A 17,866-nucleotide genomic window follows, 5' to 3' on the forward strand; every position below is an offset into this window, starting at 1 on the left:
TGTGTGTGTTTTGTTTGTTTTCTGTTGTTGTTTTTTTTAGTTTGCATTGTACTCTAACTTTCTTGCAGATTCTTTAGTAAGCCTTCTATCTTTCTAATCACATTTATGGTTTATTTTTAAGGTAAAATATCTCAAGTTTATTTTCTTGTAAGAAAGTATTCTGACTCAAAACAAAAGACTCCTTTGCCAAGTCTGGCTTATTGCACCATGCTGACATTTTTCTTGTATTAGTTTCTCCCTAAGAGGCGCTTCGTCTGCCTTTTGTTTAGCTCCTATCTTCCTCTGCCACCCCTGAAGTGGCCGGGTATAATCCTCATGAAAGACAGCTCCATGCCTTTCCTGAATCTTCTTCTTCACAGATATATTGAGAAAATCATTAGATACTATTCAAGGGATGAAGAGAGGGGGAAATACCACCTAATTCCATGTGTTAGGAATTTTGAATCTGTGTTCCGGTCCAGTATTAATAATATTCTCACTTAATGTTTATATCATTTTCATGAAATAAACACTTTTACCCAATAAAAGACTTTGAAGTGGAGAAAAAAAAAAACGACTGAATGTCTTCATTGGAAAATTAGGCATTCTTTAGCGATGGTCTCTTCCCAGTGATATGATAATAGGGAGGTCGTTGTACCCTTCCTTGTCTTTGGGCGCTCTACAACTCTGCAAATAGTAGATAACTAATAGCAATGCAAATTGTCCATATCCTTAGATGTACAAATACATTTTGTCTGATGAAGTTAAATTGATTTCCTTTCCTCACTGTGGAAGAAGCCAGCTTTTAGTTTATTTGTAAGTTCATTTCAGCATTTCTTACCAGAACCAATGTAAATGGTTCTTTAGATTCTCCTCTGAGCTAGTTGTAACATCTGACTGGTTATCTCATTAGTTAATAAGTTAAATATAATCTTTGACACCTGCACACTGTAAATTTGTATAAAAGATTTTATGTTTTAAAAAAAAGATCCTTTAACAATGTCAGTTTAAAAAATATTACACTTGTAGCCTCCAGTGATTTGAACATAGCCAATGAATGATTGACATAAAATTTAAACCCAGCTCTGGCTGATGTGGCTCAATTGGTTCGGTATCATCCTGTGCACTGAATGGTTGCTGGTTCCATTCCTAGTCAGGGCACATGACCTGGTTTCAGGCTCAATCCCTGGTAAGGGGCATGCAGGAGGCAGCCAATCAATGTTTTGCATTCACATTGATATTTCTCTCTTGCTCCCTCGCCCTTCCTCTCTCTCTAAAAATCAATTAAAATTTTTAAGAAATTAAATCCAGATTTTCCAACTTCAAATTCAACAATATTTTTACAGGGAAGAAGTGATAAGCAAAATATGGGTCCGGCCACTTCTGTCCAAACCTATAAAGTAGTTTTAATGAGCTTCCTGCCATCTAGTACCTCTCCTGTCCCCCAATTTTACTTTACAAACTACTGACAAATTATTATTCTTAAACAATGCTTTATCCATTTCTCTTTGGATATTTCTCCCAATGAATTCCATGGTCAATTAAAAATATTTTGAACTACTAATCTGTACTTCACTACTAACTGCAGAATTTAATTTTCCCACTCACATCTTGCCCTATATACCCTCCAGTATTATTTCACAAATAATATACCTTATACTTATTTTTTTTCTCTCTGATTTTTTGTTGTTGTTGTTGTAAGGCCTTTTCCCACTCTGATTTGCCAAATCCAAAAAAATCTTAAAAGTCAATTCTAATCAATTTTCATTTCTCCCATAATGTTTTCCTGTCACAAAGCCACTGCTCCCTCCTCTAAAAGTATAGCATTTGTCTATCCAACCATTTGGCAGTCAATCTTGCAATTGTTTTGGGACATGTAGGCAATTTTGTACTATGCTCCTAGAGGCAACATGGTACATAGGTTTTGAAACAGGCTGTCTATTTCAAACAGAGGTTTGAAGCATAGGTTTTGAAACAGGCTGTCTAGCTTCAAATCTCAGTCCTGCCAATTCCTCCCTCTAGAACCTTGGGAAAATTATATAACTTCTTTACCTCTGACATGGAGAGTTCCTATTTGAATGGATTCTTGTGAGGATTAGATGACTTAAGTCAGGTACTTATAAATATAAGTGTATGTTGTATAAACTTGACCATTATTGTTATTGTTTCTATTTTAATCATTCTTGGCTTATTTTCCTAACTGAATTTTAAGTTATGTGTGGAAGTAATTTTTTAATAATTTGTACAGTGTATGTCACAGCTTTGCTGCCCAATCACTTGGAAAGGGGAGCTACTGAAGGCTTTTGAATAGGGTTTTATGTGTCAAAGGCAGTGTGAAGCACCATGCATCAAGGGGTTGGAAAGGCTGGCTCAAGGACTACTACAGATATTCCAATCATGCAATAATTTTTTATTCTTCTCCAATCAACAAACATTTATTGAGTATTCATCATATGCCAGACATAGAGATAAACCATGAGTATTCAGAGTGAACAAGTAAGTAACCATTACAATCTTTAGAGCACTTAACATCCAGTACAGGAAAATTAATAGGTAAGTGAATAGAGGCAACCCATTGCTGAGCTTTCTAATCTATATATATAAAAGCCTAAGCTACTGAACTACCGAACTATCCATTGACCGGTCACTATGATGTGCACTGACCACCAGGGACAGACACTCAATGTATTGGATTGGGCTTCCTCCTGTCTGGATCGGGCCTGTGGGGAACCAGACTCCCTCCTATCTGGATAGGGCCTGCAGGGATTGGGTTGAAACCAGCTATCCAACATCCCCCGAGGGGTCCCAGATTATGAGAGGGCACAGGCCAGGCTGAGGGACCCCGCTGGTAAAGGAATCCATGCGCCGGGCCTCTAGTAGAAGTATATATAGGCACAGGATACAGTGGGAAACAAAGGCATTGATGGAAATGGTTTCTCTGAAGAGGTGATTCTTAAGCTAACCCTGAACAGGAAGCATTGGGAGGTAATGGTACAATAAGAGTACTCTAAGCAAGTAGAGCAAATTTTTGGATGCCATAACCAATATGGTGTGTACGAGAACTTCAGCAGGATAAGGCATGGCTATAGCACAAAACAAGTTGGAGAAGTAATGGGGCTCCACCCTGCCATATAAAAGATTTAGACCTTTTCCTATGGCCAATAGAGAAAGAGTGGAGATTTGAATTTCTATAATAAATGATCAATAAGATTTACAGACTATTGTGATTCTATATTATGCTTCATTTTAATATTACAGAAATAAGGATTATTTTTCATGGGAACAATTAATGTGATAGTGACCACCCCCCCAAACACTGAGAATGTAGACTTTCCCAAACAACAATAATAACAAATTTCATCCTCCCTGTTTTATTAACACAAAAAAATACACTCTATTTGGTTTTTAGAATATCTCTTAGAATGTAGAATTCCATTTAGTATGCCATAGCTTTTGTGATAAATTAGCTATCTCAGTGAGAATAGGGATCTGCAGAAATGAGATACAGATCAGAAAAAAATGAGGGCTAAAGAGATAGGAAGAGAGAGGTCCCAAACAAGGCCATTACCTAAAAGAACCACAAAGTTCTTTGAACCTTGAAAAACCAGAACTTCAAAGCAGTGGCTCCTGGCAAGTGAAAGAACAGGTGATGGAGACTGGCTGGCTGGCCAACATCTGCCTATTATCAACTTCATGTTTATGGAAGAAAATTATAAAGTAGGAAATATGCAGTACGAAGGGATAGCTTGACATTTCGAAAGCTGTTTTGACTCTCCCCTCAAATATATAACTTCTACCGCACTGCATGCTCTTGCATTCATTGTATTGTGTCATCCTACTAATATATGAAGTCTGATGGTTAACGTCGATAATCACGATGAAATAAATCACATTGTGTGTAAAACTGAGTTTAATTCTACCCTGTTTCTATCTGACAGGGTGCTTTCAGAACAATAAGTTCCACAAATGTCAGAGCACAAACAAACCTTCATTATAGAAGCAATTTACTAATGTTACATAAATCATGATGAGAAACAAAGGACATCGCGGCCTAAGAGGCAAACTTTTCAATCATCTAACAAAAGAACACTCCCTCAAATTTATAAATATGTATTCTCAGCTGGTAATATTAAAAGTTCTTATAGCTGCTGGATAAAAATTATTATTTATGTATTTCATGCAGCAGAAATGTGCTCATCATTATTGCTGAGAACAACTCATGTATATATATTATATATTTACATATTTACATAAAATAATAAAGTGCATCGAGGTATGTATTTTAGAAATCCTTTAGCAATGGTTACCTACAGTTTTTAATGATAGGGAACTACCTCTCATTCTCGTAAGCAAGAACTATATTCAGTAAAATATGTAAATCACCAAGAGTCCTTGGCATATGACAGATGTGGTAATAAAGCAAAGTAGTGTGTAATACAATAATATTGTTTCAATTTAAAAAGTGAGTGGTCCTATCTGTCCTGATGAACTTTTATTCAGCTGATTTCATCATCTAGTGCCACAGTTAATAATGAAGGAGTTCAGATTAGGAACTCTCTTTAAACTGTTTTAAACTGTCTATAAACTCTCACGTATTGTGAATACTTTAGTACAAATTTTTATTATGAAACTGAAGAATATATATCCTGTTCAATGAATTTGTAGGCCTAAAATAAAACTAATTAATCAACTTATTCCCCTATACCATTCCAGAATCTTATATGAGGTAGTTTTCAGAGATACAAATAACTGATTGCAAATAAAATGTTTTTTCATATAAAAATAGAAACAAGAAAATAGGCAAAGAAATAGAGTGAAGAGAAAAATAGAAGTAGAAAAAAGATAAAGACCTAAGGAGCATCTTGATGTAAAAAATGATCTTGACAAGTTGCTAAATGTGGTTCAAAAATTTATTCAGATCTAATAGTAAGCACACAAAAAACTTACATATTTTTATTTTTAGACATTTATTTTTAAAGATAATGAAGGAAAATTCATAATAATCTATTAAATGAATAAAGTTTACTAAAATTTTATATTCTACAAAAAATTAATATTCTAAAAAATAATTCTTTAAAATACTGGAAACCCAAACAATATGGCACCCAAGGAAAGTTGCAATGATTTAATTACCTGGATAGTTGGGATTCCCACTTTTTTCCCCCTGAACAAATGCTTTATTATCAGTATATAATCAGTATGATGTTGACTTAATTATGGCTTTCAATTTTCCCTGTGTCCTGTACAATGTAAACTAATGTTAGTTCAGCTTCATCTTTATTGACTAATTGTTGTTATACATTTGGTTTCACCCTACAGGTCTCAAAGTTGTTTTAAAAAAACAACAACTTAAGACATGAAGTTCTCCATGAGATAATTAAGACTCATAATAAAGGATCATACTAAGTGACATAGGGGGGGTAACTGAATATAAACGTCTAAACATTTTTTAATACAACACCCCACCAATTGTTACATATCAAAGTCCCCTTAATTATCTCATGGAGATAAGACATGAATATCTCCATACTACATTGGTGATATTCTACCTTTAAAGTTGAGGTATTAAATTAACTTTGTACCCACAGGTTAGGCATAATAAATGAGTGAGATAATAAATGAGTGAGATATTTTTAAGTATGTAAGTGGACATATAATTAATAATTATTATCTTAAAAATTGTATTTGATAGTCATAAATGCTACTAACATTTTATCACCTGTGTCTATTTTGTTCCTCTCTAATTCTTTCACCTAATTAGTTTTCCACATTCAAAATTTATCAAATATTTTTAAAGGGCCAATTATGTGCAGTTGTGTTATTTAATCTCACAATATTCTCTCCCTCAGGGATATTAGCATTTTTGTTTTACATGTAAGAAAATGGTGGCTTAACAATGTTAAAGGATCATACTAAGTGACATAGGGGGGGTAACTGAATATAAACGTCTAAACATTTTTTAATACAACACCCCACCAATTGTTACATATCAAAGTCCCCTTAATTATCTCATTAGTAGATGCCCTATTCAAATCTGAATTTTATGTCATTAACCCTGTGCCATTCACCTTAATTCAGGGACCTCCTGGTGCCTTAAGTTATCCATATTAATATTATACATTGAGTCATTAGTCCAAGACAGAATAAGTACATTATATGTCAACTCTCCCACATCAGACATGAGTTATCTCCTCACTAAGCTCCATTTCTTACCGCCCCCTCCCCGCCGCATTATGTACACTTTCTCAACCAAGGAAATGACAGTTAATACTTTAGATGCTTCACTTACACAGGGTGGGGCAGTAGTAGGCTTACAGTTATGAATATGAGAAATGCAGAGTTTATTCTCATATTATTATTTATTAATTATTGTATTTTTTTAATATGAACAACTGTAAATCTACCTTGTCCCACCCTGTATTGCTATCCAGGGGTAACAAGTTGATTGCTTTTACATTTTAGACCCAAACCATTAGATGCTAATTTATATTAGTCCTTAAGTTCCTTTTCATTCTAAAAACAATTCATTAAATTCTTTTCATTTTTTGCACATAACACTAAAAATAAAACAAAATGAGCAGTCAATTCATTAGGTTTTACAGATTCGTCACCAGTTTTAAAGATAAAAACTGACAATATCAACTTTACTAACATATATCCTGCAACAAGTTAGGGAGCTAGAAGAACTGGATAAAAAATACCTTTATTGGGTTAAGGGTAGAAGTGCAAACAGGCCTCATGAGGAGGATGACCATATGTTCTGCTTTGCCTAGGCTCATCCTGGCTTGTGCCTGTCCTCCTGTCATTCACTCTGATTTAGCATCTATCCAAATTGTTCAGTTTTTTTATTTTTTTAAATATATTTATTATTGATTTCAGAGAGGAAGGGAGAGGAAGAGAGAGAGAAAAACACAATGATGAGAGAGAATCATTAATCAGCTGCCTCCTGTACGTCCCCTACCCGGATCGAGCCCACAACCTGGTCATGTGCCCTGACCAGAAATCAAACTGTGACTTCCTAGTTCATAAGTCAATGCTCAACCTCTGACCCACACCAGCCAGACATAATTTTTCAGTTTTTAAAGACATGTTGTTATTGCTTATTTTTTATTACAATGAGGTGGGATGGGTTTGATAAGTTTCTGCTTTGCTTGCAGCTTCTGCCATAGTCTGGTCTAGTAGTTTGTGAGACCCAAGTGCAATGAAGACCATCCTCACTTCAACTTGTGGTGAAATCTGAAAGACAGTGATCAGCCTGTCTCTCTAGTCCCACCCTCTCTAGCTACAACTTCCCTGCAAAAAAACTGCATGCATTGTCCTTGCTAGTAAAACAAAGCTTGCAGACCTCAGAGACTAGGAACAGCTAACTCCTTCTAGACCAGATGCACAAAGGGGCCAGGACACCAATGCTTGGGGTCAGTAGGAAATGTGGGAAATTCTGCTTGTCATGTGGGAAATGTGTATGACAAGTTGATAATGAGCAGTCCTGCTCTGTAGAGAGTAGTCTATAGTGTATTTGTCATTTATCGTATTGTACTCTCCTGCATTGATTGGAAAACCTTTCAGCAGGAATAACAGAGTAAAGGGAAATGAATATTTAATGTGTTTGGTAATGAAATTATAGTTCTTTAAAAGAATTGATGGGAAGCATGTAACTTGCACAAAAAGTTTGTTAATATGTACCACCCATTATGGGGACCATAGATATGTCAGTAACTACATGACCACCAGAAGGTGCAAATTTGTTGACAAAGCACCAGTGTTCACATCACATCTGTTTGCATTTTGCTCAAAATTAGTTAGAAATTTAGAATCAACGAAAGGAGTGGCAAAAATATTCATATTTTGAATATGCAACAAACTGTAATTATTGTAAATGGTGTCTGCAAACAGAAACATATTGAAATTGGTCCTTACAAAGGGAGAAACAAATTAAAAGAGAGCTCAATAAGCATGAATGACAATTTTTAAACTTTACAATTATACTTTGCAATATCTTGAGTTATGGGAAGAATTTTTTGTTGGTACTTCTCTCTTTAATGGAATATATTTCTATATTTTGAAGTACTTAAATTTGGCAACCATTCAGAGGAATCATAATAGAGAGGGCCTATTGATGTATCAAATCTTATAGAAACATTTGGCAAATAAATTTATAAATAAAAGTAAATAATATATAAGAATATTTATGTTTCAATATAAAAAATATTAAAATTGACGTTATACTCCATGAATCATAATATGCTTTTGCTTACCTGGTACCTTAGCAGTTATAGAGATGATATTTTCAGTTAAAAATTTTATGGCCTACAAAAAAAAAAGGGTCAATTGAAATGTGCACAATTTCCTATGTATTGTCCATCTTTGAAGCAGTTTGCTGGTAATTTTTACCAAAAATATTTGTAAAATAATAAGACTCTATTGAAAAATATACATTTTCCAATAATACCAGTGACATAGTACTGGAGAGAGATGTGGATAAGAACCTGTTTAAAGCATCTAATTGTGTATATATACTTTTTCAACTTATGTTGTTTCTAATCTTATTTTTCTTGCTGAATTTTTATAGGGCTTTACAATCCTTTTAAAAATTTCTAACTCTTTCAGAATATATTTCCTAAAATTGAGGACAGTCTTTGATAAAAGCAGTACAATTATTAGTCTCTGGAAGTGAACATTGCTTATGTTCAGATAAGTGAAGAAGTATTTTAATGTGGTTTACTACCCAAGATATGCACTATTTTTATTTTTAGAAAGAATTTTATCTGGAAAATAGTTATTGAATAGAACTTTTTTATTGGTTCATGGGTTTTCAAAAGCTTGGGTCTTGAGACACCATTGAAATGACGTTAGTAGTGCTGGTCCATTTTTAATCTAGATCAGGTTTCTCAACCTCAGCACTACTAACATTTGGGTCAGATAATTATTTGCATGTGGGGTGGGAGGACACTGTCTTGTGTGTTATAGAATTTTGAGCAGCATCTCTGCCCTATATCCTCTAGATGCTAGAAACATCAGGCAGTTGTCACAACCAAAAATGTCATCAAACATCGCCAATGTCCCCTGAGGAGCAAAACCATCCTCAGCTTTAGATGAATCACCCAGAGGATGAATTTCAGGGGGAAAGACAAGTGGTAAAATCAGACAGATAATTTGGAAGACATAGGGATGGAAAACATTGGAATAAAGAGAAATGAGGGAAGTAGGGGTGCTGGGAGAAATCATGGGTTTGTTTTTTTGAAATGGAGATTCAAGGTACCTAGGTTATATTCAAGCAGATGGGTCTGACAGACAGTTGAATATACAAACCTGTAACTTCGTGAAGAAGTTTCCCCTTGAAGGAACGTTTTGAGTGTTGTAAGCTAAAGTGAGGATGGACGTGTATAGAGGAGCAAACAAGTGGGCCACCAATACAACCTGGGAACATAAAGAAATAGAGGGGTGGACAGCATGAGAGAGAACTAATTATTAAAGATAAGGAATGGTCCAGGGTAGGAGAAGAGCTAGGAAAGTGTGATATCATGTCTGTCAAAGAAGCCTTTCAAGAAAGAAGCTGTCTTAGTAGCAATGCTAGGGAAAAGCACATTCAAGCAATAAATGTAAAATGTTCTTTGGGCATAGCAGTCAATTTGAGAGGGAAATACAGGACTAAGTGGAGGCTGTTATTCTGCTCTATAAACTTGGTGGCTGACACATAGTGAGTACTCAAAAATGTGAGATGAATAAAAGAATAAATAAGTAAATTGTATTGAATTCTACTGAAAAAGTACCTCTTTTGAGAATAGAGAAGCAGGTCTCTGTGCCTATAATAGTCTTTGACTATAACAGTATATCAAATATCATATCTAAGTACCTTTTGGTAATGCAAAATGTTCTCTGTGTATGAAGTATTTTGAGACTTTCAGAAATAGGCACTTCAGAGATATATTTTAATACATCCCTTTCCATACCAATATGCACATATAGACAGTTGAATTATGCCAGTCACAAAATAACTTCACTGTGGAATTGGACTCATTTAATTTATAAATGATCATTTGTACATCCTGAAATATGTCAAGTTGTGCCTAGAAGGCTGTGAACAGCTGTGTCGTGTAGCTAATGAATTTTATCATCAGAGATGTAAAAAGTAGATATAATACTTATCACCAGCATGATGTGTTCTAGATAACAAAAGTAGAGAGAAGGTTTTCTTGCATGAAATTTTAATGTACTTGGTATGGATTTAAGAATTACTTTTTCTACATGTAGTTCATGGTATTCAGTACACTTAATATCAATTTTCAATTCTACTAAGATATTTTTTAAAATAAGAAACTAGTTTCAGCTTAATTTCATTAAACACTAGCCTATGTAGTCTTTTCGCTTATTCTAAAAGTTGAGAAAGTCAAATGTTAAATGCTATAGAAATTCATTTTTTAAGTTGCAGTTGAAGGAAATTAGTCATTTACTCTTCCTGTCAATGCTACAAGAAAGGAGCTGTGCTAAACTTTGTCAGTTTGAAATTTTTCACATCATGATTTTACTCACGAGACATTTTTTCTGTGCATTTACTTTCAGAGTACACATTTAATGGTTCAAATGTCATTATTTTTATTCCCATTGTGCATCTTCAGTATATAATAAAATACCATGAATAAGAAAATATTGCTAATAATCTCTTCAGAAGTTGTCTGGGTGCCACCAAAGCATAAATTCACTCTCCTTTTGTAGTCAAATTAATACCTTAACTCTATTTAGACATACATTTTCAAGGACTTGAATGATTGAAAAGAGTAATGCGTGATTCTCAATCAAGTGAGTATGACGTGCATACTTGTCTGTACTGATACACTACTAAATAACGACAAGGCATAAATAATAAGCATAATATTATAATCCTTATTCTCAGCAGCTTGCAAGCCTGTGGGAAAGTAGGGACCATATGTAAATCAATAAGAAAACAATTACATGCTGAGCACTCTAGGACTCTGTGCATGGGTAGAAAGTATTTAGGATAAAGGACAACCTAGAAGGCCAGAAGTGTTCTTCATCTATTTTTATGTTGATTTTGATAATGGTCCCAAAGAGAAACTTGTTTTTCCCAAGTTCTACTCTAATCTTTTTTATTAGAGGGAGATGGGAAAAGGGGAATTGAATTTGCCATTTGGAGGAGCACAGGATTAAAGCAAGGGATCAAGAGACAACAGATCTTGAGCATTTTTTGACCTGAAGGGTATTTTACTGTACTTTCCTTATTGAGGAAAGAGAACCACAGGTCTGCTTTGGGCATAGCTAATTTTCCTTAGTCCTTTGAGACTCCCAGTAGTAGGGAAGTTGGTCCTTAAAAAAAATAACTTAAAGTATATATTAGCAACTCTGTCACTTAGCTTTTTTGGCAAGAGCTTTATTTTTGGTTTTTAAATAATATGCCTTTTTACTTAAAAATATTCATTGTAATTGCTACCACAAGCAAACCAATCTTCTGTTTTTGTACTTAGAAGTTCATTCACCGATTAAAATAAATCACTGAAACGTGCTTTAGGAGAATAATTTATATTCCTTGAGTACAATGTCATTGTACTTCCTGGGGCCAAGAAAGTATATTCATCTAGCAAGTAATACTGATAAATTTAAGAAAAGATTGAACCATTTTAAAATAGAGTACGTTGTTGCAAGCAAAGCTAATTTAATCTTGTGGAGTTGGGAGGGTTACTTAACACTGACCCAGAGGTAGGCTATTACATTGGAAAGCATTCAAACCAGTCATGTGGACTACCTCAAATTATCCAAGAGATTTCAATTCCCTTGCAGAAGTAAGCAAATGATTGTGTCTTCACATCTGCTCTCAGTACAAAGCACAGCTTCGTCTACTGGATTCCAAACCAAAGCAGCTTTGCTTATAGGAAGATGTATTGTCAACGGTAGCATGAAACCTGAGAGAAATACTGTCTGTTCACTCTTCTGGAGTTGCCAAGAAGGGAAGTCACAGACATGAGCCATGTGCTTGCTAAAAAGCTGGCAGAACCGTGAGTGGAAGAATTGCAGGTATCTGATGAGGTGTCCATCATCTGTGTAATATATATATACTTCTGCTTGCTCAGTATTCATACAGCCTGGGCTAAAGTGGAGGAAAAGCCTCAGGCTCTGAGCTCCGAGAATTAAATTCTTTGGCAGGGGGTGGGGGTGGGAGTGGGGGGGGCGGGCGTTTACTGGATAGGCTGATGCTAGAGATTTGTCTCAAGAGACCTGCGTTCCAGACCTTCCAGACCAAAAGTAACTGAGTGATTCTAAACAATGTATACGCTCTCCTGGTCTTCTCTTTCTTTCTTTGCAATATGGAGTTTGAACTAGGCAATCTCTAAGGTTTCTGCCAGTTTTAATAAAAGGCCCTTATAGAATTTCCTACGTATCCCCAAGAAAGCCTTGAACATTCTGTGAGTGAACACACTTGCTATCGCATTTGAAAATGGAGAGAGAAAGGCAAAGAATGGACAGCCATGCCGGCTCTCAACTGTGATTCCTTTTCTCCTCCTACTTGCTCTCTTTTCCCGTTATCTGATTTTCTCTCAAGTGACATTACCCAAATGCATAAAATGAAATTATGTCTGTTCAGACTGAATGCCTAGCGATGATGATGAATGTCCTGGTTTTTGTACAGGACTTAGTGGAAACCAATGCAAGAGCCCTACCACCAGGTTGAATAACACCTTTTATTTGACATTCCAATCTCTTTTGAAGTGTAAGATGTGAGAGAATTCATTTTAATATTTTACCTCCTTTTATATAATACTATCTTTTTCAACAGTGCTTTCCTGAAGATCTGAAACCTCACTGTGTTGGGTTCTGACATTGTGAAATGGCTGCTTTAGTGTCGGCACAGATTAAGTTTCATATGCTTAACAGTTTTTTAAAAAGTAATAAAAGCGGAGCATTGACCTATGTCCAAATAGGAGTTATTCATGTTTCCTAGTGAGTCAAATAAGAGATCAAAATAAAGGACCTTGGTAAGAAGCTGACAGTAGATTCCTTTGATAGCACTACCTGGACGGAGTCCTGTTACTACTGCACCCTGGAGACATGGTGAGTTTCTGCTAACAGTGCTTGTAGGTACCCTTTTCACAGCAATACAGAGTCAAAATCTCAGGAAAACTTTTCTCTACTACTCAATATTCAAATATTTATATTTTAATAATGCCTAGCTAATGTCACTCTTTTCAGCCCTCATCTAGAAGGTCTCAGTTCTCTAATATGGCCATAACACCCAATATTCTCATTGACCTTACATTTTCGTCACTTATTCTGCATATATCGGCTACATGCCTACCATTTTCAAGGTATGCATGGCAAGATAATGTGTGCAGAAAAGTCAGAGTTCCCATCCACAATGACTTACATTGTGGAAGGGGGTACAAAAAACTTACAGTGAGAAAAACAAAAGAGCAAAATGCCAGCATGACAGTCATAGAACAGATGTCACAGGAAGGGTTTTTTGTTTTTTGTTTTAAACCAAGTACTTTGATTTAAAGCCAGGGAGCTTAATACTGAGTGAAATAATCAGGGGAGGCTCCATGGAGGAGGTATCGCTTGAGGGAGCATTGAAAGGTATGAAGGACTGAGATAAGCAGAGAAGACAGGATGGTGTGAACTAAGGCAATGTTTCTCAAGGGCCAGCTGTACCACTGATGTGCACAATATACAGATATAATATTAAATAATATTGAACCACACAGGGAGAAGGTGTTCTCTTTTCAATGGTCTTTCAATACTTGTATTCTGAGAACAAAAAAAGGGCCCAATTTCATGCTAATGCATGTTTAACCACTTTCCATACTTGCTAGTTAACTTCCTCTTCCCTAGTCCAACTTCCACTCTGAGGAGGTACAGCTGCACTTCGATGATAGGCCAAGCTAAATTATCTCCCTAAAGAAAACTTTAACACACAGCCAGAAGGGTCCCAGGTTCAAAGATGATGGCAGACACAATAACCATAATTCAATAAAAAGTTCCTCAGATTGCACTTATTTTTTAGTTCTCTTTAACTTATGGAAAGTAATCCTGGGTTTTCATTTAACATTGTGATATAAAATGTTTTAATCAAATAAATGTACTGAAGGGAAAACATACAATTTAAAGAAAAATGGAAGCAAATAATAGTACAAGTGTTATGTTGATAGGACAACATTTATTTGGGTGCTATTCGAATAAATTTTGGAAAACACTGAGTTACAATGTAAATTATACTTGGGATGGTAAGTAGCTCAGTGTGATAACAAGGAGAGTCATCACAGGAACTAGCTAGAATAATATTTGAAAGACAGGTTGTGAGTAGGTCAAAGAGAACAGAAATACTAGATTCATGAACTTTATTTATGTTGTGTCTCTTCTTAGGATTCCATACCACCTCCTTTACCCAGATATTAATAACTATGGTTTATCGTTTCCTTCTCAGATGCCCGGTATTGTAACATATTGTATATAATTATCACTTCTTTTTTTAAATAACAACCACCCTAAGAGGAAGGAATTAGCCTGAGGTTAGGAGTGAAGGGTCTTACTAAAGGGCACATAGCTAATTGGTCATACAAATGAGTTTGGAACCCAGGCCTGTTTCATTCCAAAACTTCTCTTCTTCGTCATGCCTGGAAACCCTATTCATCTTCAAGCCCCAACATCAATACTAGCCTTTTCTGTCTAAGCCCAACTTTCCAACAGATGGCCAATTTCCTTTTTGGCCATTCTCCACTAGCATTATGCGTTTCTGGGTAGTGATTTCCTTTTCCCTTCACTAGAATTGTTTATCTGGCCATCTGATGACTAGGTTGTGAGTACCTAGAAGGCCTATTCACATGTCCCAAAGCATCAGCACTGTACTTTTCTCATGGTCAAGGCTCATATTGTTTGAATTGAGCTAAATTATCTCCCTATGCCATGGCCTATCATTGAAGTGCAGCTGCACCTCCTCAGAGTGGAAGTCGGACCAGGAGCTCTGGAGATGATAGCTCATGAACTACCTGGAAAGGCTTTTGCCTTTGTCAGATTCCAAGAATCTAATTAATTAATTTTGAGCAAATCAGCCATGCTTTGGATTGGTTTTTAACTTTGGACTCTTTTTATTCCTGGGTTTTATAATGTCTGGATTAAATAGCACCAAAATGGATACCTGGTAATTATAGACTTCTAGATCCCAGAAGATAATTTTATTTTTTTTATTTTTTTTTCCAGAAGATAATTTTAAAAAGTATCTTGCCCCAAAAGGCATATGATAATTTTAAAAAGTATCTTGCCCCAAAAGGCATATGAAAGCTGTTCAACCTCACTGGCAATTAGGGAAATGCAAATCAAAACTACAATGAGATACCACCTTCTACCTGTTAGAATGGCCATTATCAACAAGACAAGAAATAACAAGTGTTGGAGAGGTTGTGGAAAAAAAGGGAACCCTCATTCACTGCTGGTGGGGATGTAGACTGGTACAACTACTAGGGAAAGCAGTCTAACAACTCCTCAAAAAATTAAGAATAGAGCTACCATACAACCCAGCAATCCCTTTCCTGGGTATATACCCAAAAAACTCAAAAATCATGTATTCACAAAGATATATGCACATTGCAACATTATTCATGGTGGCCAAGACATGAAAACAATCAAAGTGTCCTGCGATAGAGGACTGGATAGAGAAGAAGTGGTACATATACATAATGGAATACTACTCAATCTTAAGAAAGGATGAAATAGCACCCATTTGTAAGAAAATGGATGGGCCTTGAGAACATTATGCCAAGTGAAATAAGTCAGTCAGAAAAGGCTAAGAACGATATGATTTCACTCATAGGTGGGATATAGAACTGAAACTCGTGAACACAAACAGCAGTGTGGCGGTTGCCAGAGGGAAGGGGGTTGGGTGGGTAAGGGGTCCTAATATAAGGTGACAGGAGAAGATTTGACTCTGGGTGGTGGGCACACAGTGCAATATACAGATCTTGTTACATAGAAACCCACACCTGAACCCTATATCCTTATGTTGACCAATGTCACCCCAATAAATTGAATAAATTTTAAAAGATTTTAAAAAGTAAATGTAGCATAACAAAAATTTTAATTTTTATCATGACATTACCCCCCTTCCCCCCAAAAAAATAAAGTATCTCTCCCAACTCTTTCATTTTATTAATGAGGAAACTGAAGACTAAGGAAGTGTCATGAGTTGCTTAAGGCCAATAGGGCAGGCCTCAATGAAAGGTCTCTTGATTTCTGGTAATAAATTATCTTCCATATTGATGACTTTGAGCTTGGAGGTCATGTGCTCTTCTTCCCGCCCATTGTAGGAATTCCTGACGAGAGTAGTAGTGATGTCAACAGGTGCTGCTTGTGAGCCTGGAACAGTAACTCACTATTTGTTAACAATCTATTCAATTTTAAATTAAAGAGCGCCTTTTTCTCTATTGAACCCAATGCAAGCTTATAATCATATTTATTGCTCTTCACACCAGAAGCTTCTTCCAGTGATCCTCTTGTCCTGAGGCTTTAGCTACATCTGTAAATTGAGGGCTTTCAAATTTGCAGCTCCAAACCAACCTTCTTCTCTGAACTCTAGACTCATATAGTGCCTGCTGGATATCTCCCTTTGAATGTCTAATAAGCCTTTCAGAATTTTATTTTTTATTATTATTATTGCTACAAAAAGCGTTATTGTTTCCATTTGGTCCAATGCATGGGAGAGGGCTCCAGGGTGGTTAAAAGGATGCCTAGTGGTTTCAGGGAGAAGCTCAGGCAAAAGCCAGACCCTAAGGGAATCCAGAGGGGATCTGAAAGGCCTCTGGGCTCCAAAGGCTCCTAGTCACGCTTGAGGGTGAGTCTTTGGAAGAGATACTCACCCAGCCCAGCCTCGGGTCTGGCCAGCCTGCGGAGGTGAGCCAGGTGTGGCCCATCTTCTTGATGAGCTTCACCTGCTCACCCGGAAGTGCTTCTCCAGGAGGTCGCAGAGATGAGGGCCTGCGCAGCCAGAACCCAGGGCCTGCAGCTCCACAAGGGCCTGGCTCAGGGTCCTCTCCAAGGCCAGGGCAGCTTCCATGGCGTCCTGAGTTTTGCCCCAGTCATCCCGGGACGCTTCAGCGCGTCCTGGAAGAGAATGCGGCCACCGCGCTGGTTTTGCATCTTTAAGAGACGCTGGGAGCCCTCGTGCTTCTTCTCCACCAACTCTCCACCAATTCGTGGAAGAAATGAACCACGCCTTTGAGAGCCACATCGTCAGGGTGGGAAAAAAAGCCCAGAGAGAGGTAAGTGGGGGAAGCCCGCAGATGCAAGCTGGCCAGGCAGTTGACCACAGCCTCCACCTCCGTGGAATCATTCTGACGAATCTGGGAGCTCATGGTTGTTCAGCAATAAGCAGTTAAGTAGGGAAAAAACAAAACGGTGTTGGCTAGTCTCCGAGTTGGTTCTAAAGGTGGTGACTGGATAAAATGCTAGAGAGTGGTCGAAGGCTGGAAAAAGGGGCATCCCTGGGTCTGGAAGTAACCTGGAGGCTTTGCACTTCTAAAAAGCAGTGGAGATGGGCAATCTGCCATTTACTTATTGATGCCATAGCTTGGCATCACGAGATAATAAAGAAAATAGCAATAACAATTGCTACTATTTGCCGAGTACTTACCATATGCCAGGCACTGTGCTTGGCACTGTACAAAATCTCATTTAATCTACACACCTTTACATAGTAGATGTTACCCCGTATTTTCTAGAAGAGGAAACTGCAGAGTGGGTATTAGCAGGTGCAGTGGGTGCCTTATCCCAATCCCCTTTGCTGGGTGGGGTATGTCAGTTGTCAATTTGTTACCTCTCAGCTCCGAAAGGACCCTTCAATATATGCTCTGTATTAACAGAATTCCAGTAAAGGGCACTAGAGGGACAC

At 36.8% G+C, this 17,866-nt stretch overlaps 1 protein-coding gene and 1 pseudogene across 2 annotated transcripts in view; one reads left to right on the forward strand and one right to left on the reverse strand.

Annotated features, from left to right (window-relative positions):
• The window catches only part of KCNH8 (potassium voltage-gated channel subfamily H member 8), a 276,310-nt gene that overhangs the window by 45,274 nt on the left and 213,170 nt on the right, over positions 1-17,866 (forward strand). The gene's annotated exons all lie outside the window — the stretch shown is intronic.
• On the reverse strand, positions 16,795-17,330 carry LOC308529958 (ferritin light chain-like; annotated as a pseudogene). Its single transcript has one exon. The product of its transcript is annotated as a ferritin light chain-like (transcript).

Source organism: Myotis nattereri, assembly GCF_964212035.1.
Source record: "Myotis nattereri genome assembly, chromosome: 14".
Classification (NCBI taxonomy): Eukaryota; Metazoa; Chordata; class Mammalia; order Chiroptera; family Vespertilionidae; genus Myotis; species Myotis nattereri.